The sequence below is a fragment of the Callorhinus ursinus genome, unplaced genomic scaffold, assembly GCF_003265705.2.
Source record: "Callorhinus ursinus isolate GAN/ISIS: 27379988/994484 unplaced genomic scaffold, GSC_fseal_2.0 scaffold36, whole genome shotgun sequence".
In the NCBI taxonomy this organism is placed as follows: domain Eukaryota; kingdom Metazoa; phylum Chordata; class Mammalia; order Carnivora; family Otariidae; genus Callorhinus; species Callorhinus ursinus.
Genome location: NW_027397098.1, coordinates 8,945,161 through 8,955,252, shown reverse-complemented (window position 1 = coordinate 8,955,252; position 10,092 = coordinate 8,945,161). Strand labels below are relative to the sequence as shown.

The following is a 10,092-nucleotide window of genomic DNA, read 5'->3' as shown; positions in this document are numbered from 1 at the left end:
TAGCTCTTTTGGATAACAAAATACTATGGGAAGACAGAACAGGGAGAGCCCAAGAGAATGTAAACAGGCAGAAAAGCAGCAGGCTGTACTGCTGTGTGGGCAAGAGGAAGTTAATGAACCAGGGAAAACAATCCAAGGCATACTGACGGAAACCTTGACCCCGAGCTCTCACTTGCCAGCCTGGGAAGTGATCTAGTTCTATGACTGGAGTCATGAGTCATCAAATAATCAACCCACAGATATTTATTGAGTAACTGGTAGATGTTCAGGTGTTGAGACTTTTCAGGCTCCACCAGAACACTCTTGAGAACAAAATAAATATGATTATCCACATTTTGCCAAAAAAGAGAAATTTTGCCAAAAAAAGAGAGATTTTGTCATTTTGTTCAAGTTCGAGAATGCGGCCGCCAGTAACAAACCAGAAGCAGTAGAAGTAACATTTGCGGATTTCGATGGAGTCCTCTATCATATTTCAAATCCTAATGGAGACAAAACAAAAGTGATGGTCAATATTTCTTTGAAATTCTACAAGGAACTTCAGGCACATGGTGCTGATGAGTTATTAAAGAGGGTGTACGGGAGTTTCTTGGTAAATCCCAAATCAGGGTATGATGTCTCTTTGCTATATGACCTTGAAAATCTGCTGGCATCCAAGGATTCCATTGTGCATCAGGCTGGCATGTTGAAACGAAATTGTTTTGCCTCTGTCTTTGAGAAATATTTCCAATTCCAAGAAGAGGGCAAGGAAGGCGAGAACAGGGCAGTTATCCATTATAGGGATGATGAGACCATGTACGTTGAATCTAAAAAGGACAGAGTCACAGTAGTCTTCAGCACAGTGTTTAAGGATGATGACGATGTGGTCATTGGAAAAGTGTTCATGCAGGAGTTCAAAGAAGGCCGCAGAGCCAGCCCCACAGCCCCACAGGTCCTCTTTAGCCACAGGGAACCTCCTCTGGAGCTGAAAGACACCAACGTTGCCGTGGGCGACAACATTGGCTACATTACCTTCGTGCTGTTCCCTCGCCACACCAATGCCAGTGCTCGAGACAACGCCATCAACCTGATCCACACTTTCTGGGACTATCTGCACTACCACATCAAGTGCTCTAAGGCCTATATTCACACACGTATGCGGGCAAAAACATCTGACTTCCTCAAGGTGCTGAACCGTGCACGTCCAGACGCCGAGAAAAAAGAAGTGAAAACAATCACGGGGAAGACGTTTTCATCCCGCTAACTCTGGGGAACAGGAAGAGGAGGTGGCTGGCAGCTGAAGGCTGGAACGCTTGCTACTGGATAATCGTAGCTTTTCATGTTGCACCTCTTCAGGTTCTTAAGGGATTCTCCGTTTTTGTTCCATTTTGTACACGTTTGGAAAATAATCTGCAGAAACGAGCTTCAATAAGAGGTTGACATTCATCTGGGGTCAAAAAAAAATTATTCTAAAATTGGAGAAGGCCCAGAGATGAAAAAACTCCAAGTATTGAGGTGGAATTTTGGTTGTATTTGCCCCGTTAATTATGGGGATTTTTAAATGTCGTTAGGAACATCAACATCAACACTAGACTATTTGGGTTGTGTTTTGGATGGTTCTGGTGTGACCGTGTAGATATATTGCTGTTTTTTTTTTCTTTTAACAAATAGGGAAATATTTTGTCATTTAAAAGGAGTATAGAACTCTGTAGAACTACAGACCATTATTAGAATCAAATCATTAAGCATTTATTTGTCCATCAAACTCATTCTGCTAGTTTCTTTCAGGTGTGTAGTAAGTATTCAGTATATGCTTGGTGCGTAGATTAATGAATGAGCTATGTTGGTCAAAAAAGTTTTGTCTGGAGAAGGTCTTTGCCTGAAAAATATTAGAAAAAATAATAGTGTAGGAGAGCAATACAAAGGAAAGGCAGAAAATGGCACAAATATATGTAAAAAATACATCAAATAAATTGAAATTTTTTTAAAACTAAGCATTCACATTCAGGAAGTGCAAATTGTATCATGGTGAGTTCTGGAAGAACCCCCAGAACAGACAGAGTGGAAATGGGGGCAATTTACGAGTTTTTCCCTAAATTCTTACTCCAGAAGTTGGGTGTTTTAGCAGCTTCTTGAAGAAACATCCAGTTCACATTACTTTGCTTCCTGATTTGGTAACCGATTTTCAAGAATTAGGTCAGGTTGTCTTGGCATCAACTTTTTCTCTTTAGATAGGCACATGTCTTACCTGCCTGAGCTCTCCTGGTGACCAGATGAGAGTCCTCTGTCTTTGCTCGTTTATCTGGGGTTTCCGCTCTCCTTGTGCAGCACGCTGCTCTCTGTTTTTGCCTTGTGATTACCAGTTCTTTATTGGTCAGTGGCCAATCAGGTTTCATGTGTACCAAAATGCGGTAATAACACCGCTTGAAATGTTCAGAGTGCGCTATCTCGGAGGAGATCAAAGCACTTTTACAGACAGTATCTTGCTGATCGTCCATACATTGTCGTAGAGTAAATAGGACACAGCTATTATTATCCCTATTTTACACATGAGGAAATGGGACCTCAAGGAGGCTAAATGATTGGCTTCATTTTACAAGTACGCAGTGGGCTAGGAGTGGAGCCAGGGGTATTCTTGGTTCAATTGCGAGGCTCTTTTGACTTTCTAGGTGCATAGTCTTTTTTTGGTAAAGCTATGTAGAGAGACAAGAATGTCAGAGTTTGTTTTGCCTTTTTTCCCCCCTATTAGATTTATACTGAATTTTTTGTCATATTTGGCCCGTTGCTGTAGGTGGTGTTTATTTTTCAGGAGAATTGTTTATAGGATGGCCTTGGATTTGGATACTGTTGGGATCTGAGTGAGTTGCATGTCAGAAGAGAGTAAATGGCTAAGGCTACTTTTGGGTTTAGGAGATCTCTGAGAAGAGAGATCTCCCTAAGCAGGAAGTGATTCGGTGGAGAGGCAGGGATGGTTGGAACAGTGTCCCGTGGTTCCTCGCATCTTTATGCTGCTTGGACCGGTGGTTGCACTTTCTTCTGGGGGGTGGGTGGGTGGAGGTGTATTTCAAAGGGGGAAAACCCACCTGGCTGAGATATTTAATGGAAATCTGTGTTCCTGAGATTTCTGTTGACAGTAGGCTGTAGTTTATCAAACCACTATCTTGTTGGCTATGGCTGCTAAATTAATGCTTTTGGAGAAGTTCAGGGCCTCCTTTGGCAAGGGACTTTTAAAACAGGGCTCGGAGTCCAAGGAGCTTTATCTTGAAATGTTTTATTGCACTCCCTTGTGCAAGAATGATGAAGCCCAGGTATGTGCAGCATAAGGTGTGGTCTTCATACAGTTGCCAAGCGAGACTTGCTTTTTTTTTTTTTTAAGTTTTGTTGAGACTTGGGCAATCATAATTTGGGTTTTTCCCAGGCTGATCTACAATATACTCCCTAAAGAATTTGGTAGGCTCTTCGGACTGTGTTGCATCACGGGGGCCACATGGACCTGACAACCCATTCTCTCAAGTTAACAGGGCATAGTAGTGCATCTCCAAAAGGTCTGTGTGGGTGGTACTCTTTGTTTGCTGCTCCTAGAATGGGGAAGCTGAATTTCCCAAAGCTGGCATGAGTTGTTTGGAAGCTGCTGTTATCAGTTTGGGTTTCCGTCGGCTGGGTTTCAGATAACCAGATTGATACCTAGTCACGTGGATAACAGGAGAACCCAAGCTGGGAAGGAAGTGAGTGTCTGGGTTGGCCGTACAGTCTTGTGCACCAGGCTACCCACAGAAAGGAAAGCTCACAGCGTCTCTGACCCTGAACTTGGAAAGTTGCTTAGCTTCCCAAACCTCAGTTTCCTCTTCCATAAAATAGGGATTTCTGTCCTACTTATTGAGCAGGAATGTGTGGCTTAAGATGACGTAGTGTGGGTGAAAGTCCTTCCTCTATTGGTAGAGCTCTATGGACATCACTGTGGCTGTCTATGAAAAAGGGATAAAGACACCCAATTGGTAGGATTGTCACAAAGAGGAAAATAGATACCTTATGTAAGGCTCCTAGTATGTTCCTTTACATGGCAATAAACAAAAGTAAATAAAAATAAAATAAATAAAAGAAGTTGCCCTCCCCAGCCTACCCCCCAAACCCACTTTTTTTCTGCCCAAGACTCTGATGTTATTCTTTTTACCCTCATTTGCCCCACCTTTTGACCTATAAGTGAAGTTGGAATTTGCATCTGGGTCCCTAGCTTGGGTTGTTCCTTATGTGGGTCCAGTTCCTTTGCTTGCCCACACTGGATTATATCCTCTCTTAAGGATCTCCATGTCTTCATTACCATGCTCCGAATGTCCTACCTGGGTTTCCTGGCCAGGCTCAACTTCCCACTGCAGCCTCGCCAGCATTCACTGCTGGGGTTGGACCCTCTTCCAAAATCCCACAATGCATACAGATGCTTTAAAAACCTCTGTGTAGCCCTTGTTGTACCCTGCTTAATTTACATTGATCTCTCATTTTATATTGTAAAATCTATGATGGCAGGGATTGTACTTAATTATCTTTATTTTTTATTTTTAAAAAATAATTAATTTATTTATTTTTCAGAAAGAGAGAGAGCACAAGCAGAGGGGGCAGCAGAGGGAGAGGGAGAAGCAGACTCCCTGCTGAGCAGGGACCCCGATGCGGGGCTAGATCCCAGGACCCTGGGATCATGACCTGAGCCGAAGGCAGACGTGTAACCAACTGAGCCACCCAGGTGCCCGTATTTTTGTATACTAAACAGCACCCCATTCAGTTTCTGGCACTCAGTAGGCATGCGGGAAGAGTAAGCGAGTAAATGCATAAGTGAATGAAGCTAACAAATATCATTGCCCTCTCTGCAGTTGCTTATAGATCTCATTTGCCAGGATATTCCACTCAAATTGGTTATAGACTCCGTTTCTGTTTTTCAGTCATGTAACGTATCGGCAGCCGAGCGAGGGTCCAGTTACAATGATCTCTTGCAACAGTAATGTTCTGGTCATCTGCCACTTTGAATATTGTCCAATGACTCCCGTTCCAATGACTCAGTATGAATTTGTCTCTACGGTGCCAAAAAAGTTAGGCTGTTGAGTTTCATGAGTTGAAAAAAAATTAGTCCATTTGACTGACTCAGGGCAGTCAAACTAGTTGTTTGGATGGAGGTAGATGAAGCGCACCGGTTCGTTGAGGTTTTCATTTCTGAGCTGGTTGTTTTAATTTTCACCATACAGGCAGGCTCTATGTGACTTCGAGTGGCATCAGAATGGCTAATGCTGGCTGGTGGTCAGATGGCAGGATTTGAAGGGAGCCAGGAGGACGCTTCAATTATGTGTCCGGCCCAGCCCGGGGTGGCCTTAGGCAAGTTACGCAAATTTCCCTGTCAGGTATTTCCTGAAATAAAAAAGGGAAGTCGTGGATGGGGTAGCAGCGATAATTCTGAGAATCTGTGCCCCATTGTGGGTATAACGTGTACCTGTTGCTCAGGGAGGTGGTGACACACTTTGAAAGGCTTGAGCACTGGGGGAGGGAATAGTGTTCCGTTTAACTACATCTTTTCTCCTGGACTTGCTCTTGCTTCTTCCTCTCCACCTGGCATTTCTTTTCTTTTCTTTCTTTTTTTTCTTGAGATTTTATTTATTCATTTTGGGGGGGAGAGCACGTGAGTGGGGAGAGGAGAAGAGGGGGAGGGACAAGCAGACTCCGTGCTGAGCGTGGAGCCTGACACGGGGCTCTATCCCATGACCCTGAGATCATGATCTGAGCCAAAATCAGGAGTTGGCCGCTCAATCCATTGAGCCACCCAGGGGCCCCATCCACCACTGGGTTCCAGGACCACTGATGTGTGTAATGCCCTTAGAAATCAACTGTATTTGAAAGGTAATATATGCAATAGAGTGGTATTATGGTTGTATTCAGGAAACTAAAGAAAAGTCATTATTTAAAAGCCCCACCCCCAGTTTTATTAAGAAATGATTGACACGCATCACTGTATAAGTTTAAGGTGTACAGCATGATGGTTTGACTTACGTATGTTGTGAAATGATCACCATGATAGGCTCAGCTCACATCCATCTTCTCATAGATAAAAGAAAGAAGAAAAGAGTAAAGAAAAACAATGTTTTCCTTGTGCTGAGAACTCTTAGGATCCACTCTGTTGACAGCTTCCCTGTATACCACACAGCAGTGGTATAGCCGCTATGTTTTCCATTCCATCCCCAGGACTCATTTATCTTATAACTAGAAGTTGGCACATTTTGACCACCTTCCTCCAATTCCCCCATCCTCCCAAACCCCCACCTCTGGGAACCAGTCTAATCTCTTTTTCTGTGAGTTTGTTTTTGTTTGTTAAAGATTCCACATGTACATGAGGTCATATGGTATGTGTCTTTCTCTGTCTGACTTGTTTCATTTAGTATAATGCCTTCAAGGTCTAACCTGTTGCAAATGGTAGGATTTCCTAGTTTTTTTTTTTTAATCGCTGAATAATATTCCATTATATATACATATCTACATAGATCTATCTCTCTCTCTCTCTCTCTATCTATCTATCTCTCTATCTATGTATGTCTCACTTCTTTATCTGTTCTTCCATCAATGGACACTTATGTCTTGGCTATTGTAAATAATGCTACTGTGAACATGGGGGTGCAGTGTTTTTATATCTGTTGGGTATTTTCCTTAAAATGAAATTGCTGGATCATATGGTAAATCTGCTTTTAATTTTCCGAGGATCCTTTATATTATATTATTTGAACTTTGATTTTCAAATATGTCACCATTATAACAAGCGCACCAGGATCCGGTGCACACAAAGTATAGTTTCACATAACAGTATTGCTGATGAAGACCCCATTTTGAAATCCAGACACTTATTTAATGAAACAATATTCACAGATGACTGTCATTTAAAATTTCGTAGCTGGGGGCGCCTGGGTGGCTCAGCTGGTTGAATGTCCGACTCTTGGTTTTGGCTCGGGTCATGATCTTGGGGTCCTGGGATTGAGCCCTGCATCAGGGCTCTGTCTCTCTTTCTCAAATAAATAAATAAATAAATAAATAAATAAATAAATAAATCTTTAAAGAAATGAAATGAACTTCATAGTTGGTAGACAGATTGGGGAACAAAGGAAAGAAAGGAAGCAAAAATGAAGCAAAGCTCTGGTTCTTTGGAACTTGGGCTCTGAGCTTATGTTTCTGAGAGGAGAAACTGGTCTGGAGTTCCTTCGAGCCTTTTTTTCCCTCTTCCCTTCCCTATCCCTTTTCCCCCCTTCTGTTTTATTTCTTTTATTCTACTCCTGCTCTCTTTCTGTTCTCTCCTCTTGGGGGTAACTGGAGCGGGAGGATGTGGTCAGAATTGATGAGGCGAGAGTCATTCCAGTTCACTTTTTCCTCCACCTCAAACCCTTAGCAGATGTGAAGCTCAATCGGACCACTGCAGCCCAGACCACGGATGGAAACTCCAGAAACCTCAGCCCAGGGACATTAGGCCACAACCACACTCAGTGGCAGACTCATTCTAGAAAGCATTCTGACCATGCCTTCCAGTCACATTGCTAAGCAATCCATCTACCTGGCCAGGGGGAAGGCACCACAAGAATGTGGTAGTGTTCGTTGGTCACATCCGTGTGTAAGCGGCCATCTTGATTGGCAGGGGAGTGGAGTCGGGGGAGAGAATCCTCAAAGGCCGGCCTCTTGGTGTGCTGTTCAATCACTACTGCTTACCTTCACCCCTGTCTTTGCATTTTGGGTGCCATTGTGTGTGTGATCGTGTCCCAGAAGGGAAAATAGTGGAAAAGGTATCAGCCTTTTAATCGTGGATTTTCCCTAGCTCATCATAACTTGGGGGGTATCTTTGATCTTACCATCTTGAAGAAGAGGATTATTAATATTTTTGCATCCAACAAACTCATAGAAAAAGAGATCCGACTGTGGTTCCCAGAGGTGGGGGGTTGGGAGGATGGGGGGATTGGAGGAAGGTGGTCAAAATGTGCCAACTTCTGGCTATAAGATAAATGAGTCCTGGGGATGGAACGTTATTGCGGCTAACATACTAGATTATAACGGAGTTGGGGGCCATTTTCACCGCTTCTTCTCCATGAAATTGTATACTGGTTTCCAAGCTCGAGGGAGTTTACCCTCATTTCCAAGAAGGAGAACTCCTTCCACCATTGTCACGTCTAAGATCAAGAATTTGGTACAAACTTTTTCACCGAGGTTCAACAGCTGAAAAATTCTTTTTGGTAGTGGCTGATATGGGCATTGAAAATATCTAGATTTGGATCAGAGAACCAGAGTGTAATTCCTGAGAGACCTCAGGTGACAGACAGGTGGAGAAACCATCTCACCAAAGGATGTTCTTTAGGACGACTTGGTGTTCTGTTCCCGAAGGTAATCTTGAACTTGATGGTCAGGCTCCTGATTTTGTAAAACAAGGAATTTGCAATAGATCAGGTTGTTTTTAACTGTGGATGGTGAATAGCATAGAATATAAAATATTGGAATGCATCACATGGAATAGAGCTATGTATTCTTCCTTAAAATTTGTCATTCAGTCATACACACACACACACACACACACACACACACACACACACACACATTGGTTTGATGTACACTTTCTTACTATGGATAAAGGTTGTAGCCCCCATAATAGTTGATCACTTTGTTCCTCCCCGGATCATGAGAGCCACAATGAAGGTGATTTCAGTTAGAGGAGGATATTTTGTCTTTGATTTATTTAACACACACGTTCCTTTCTATAGAAGGAATGGAACAGGATTTTTTTTTTAAGATTTTATTTATTTATTTGAGAGAAAGAGAGAGAACATGAATGATGGGGAGGAGCAGAGGGAGAGGGAGAAGCAGACTCCTGGCCGAGCAGGGAGCTCTATTTGGGGTTTGATCCCAGGACCCCAGGATCATGACCTGAGCCCAAGGTAGACACTTAACCGACTGAGCCACCCAGGCACCCTGAAACAGCATTTTTAAATAAATTTCCTTCCTTTTTCCCAAAAGAAATGTGTGCTTATTTTAGAAACCATAGAAAATATAGATAGGCACAAAAAAATATAATTTGTTCTCACTGCTAGATGTAAGTTCAATATTTTGATGTATGTATATTTCCTGTCTTTACGATATGTGTGTGTAGGATGTGTGTATGTGTATGGGGGGGATGTGTGTGTGTGTGTTAAAGGGGAGTGTTACTACATATAATTTTGTAACCTGCTCTTTCCAAATCACCATAGCATTAACCATTTTTCTAAAATGCCACTAAAATGGCAGAACTGCATTCAGTGTAAGCACTTTTATTTATTTTTATTTATTTATTTGAGAGAGAGAGAGAGTGCGTGTGCGAGCAAGAGAGCACAAGTGGGGTGGGAGAGGGGCAGAGACAGAGAGAGAAGCAGACTCCCCGCTGAGCAGGGAGTCCCACACAGGGCTGGATCCCAGGACCCGGGATGCTGATCTGAACCAAAGGCAGACGCTTAACCGATGGAGCCACCCAGGCGCCCCAAGTGTAAGCACTTTTAGAAAGCAAATGGACACATGCATAAATGAAACTTGAACAATCAAGGACAGCGTCAGCCATCATGGCACCTGGTACTGGGAAGAAAATTGTCAAGATAGGTCTGGAGAGGAAGAAGAAGAACCGTGACTTGGGTGCAGCAGGTGAACAAAAATTTGAGATGCTGTTATTGCGGCTAAAGAGAGAATTCTTACTGCCAAATTTTGATGTCAAAGGACCCACAGGTGGCAAAAAGTGCCCAGAAATTTATTTTCATTTGGGCCGGACACAAAGTGTTAACTCTAGGATGTAAACAATTTACTTTCAAAGGGCTAAAATGTTGTTCTGGTTGTAGAGAACATTCTTGGGTTATTTCCCGCATGCTCATGTCCCACAGGGTCTTACAATTTTTCAAAGCCCTTCTCAGGAAATGGTCTCATGTGGACCTGATCATAGCCCTGTGTGGAGAAGCAGGGTCATCACTGTTATCTGATTTTCTCAACCAGGAACCCGAGACGTGGCCAGATGAAGTGGTTCTTCCAAGGTCACGGTTGCCGGGAAGGCAGTCTGGAGCATGTAGTCTTTCGAGCCCCGCTAGGCAGTGTACGATC

General features: G+C 43.0%; 1 pseudogene; it reads left to right on the top strand.

Annotated features, from left to right (window-relative positions):
* The first annotated feature begins 396 nt into the window (after positions 1-396).
* On the top strand, positions 397-1,395 carry LOC112810040 (actin-related protein 2/3 complex subunit 2 pseudogene; annotated as a pseudogene).
* The last annotated feature ends 8,697 nt before the right edge of the window (positions 1,396-10,092 follow it).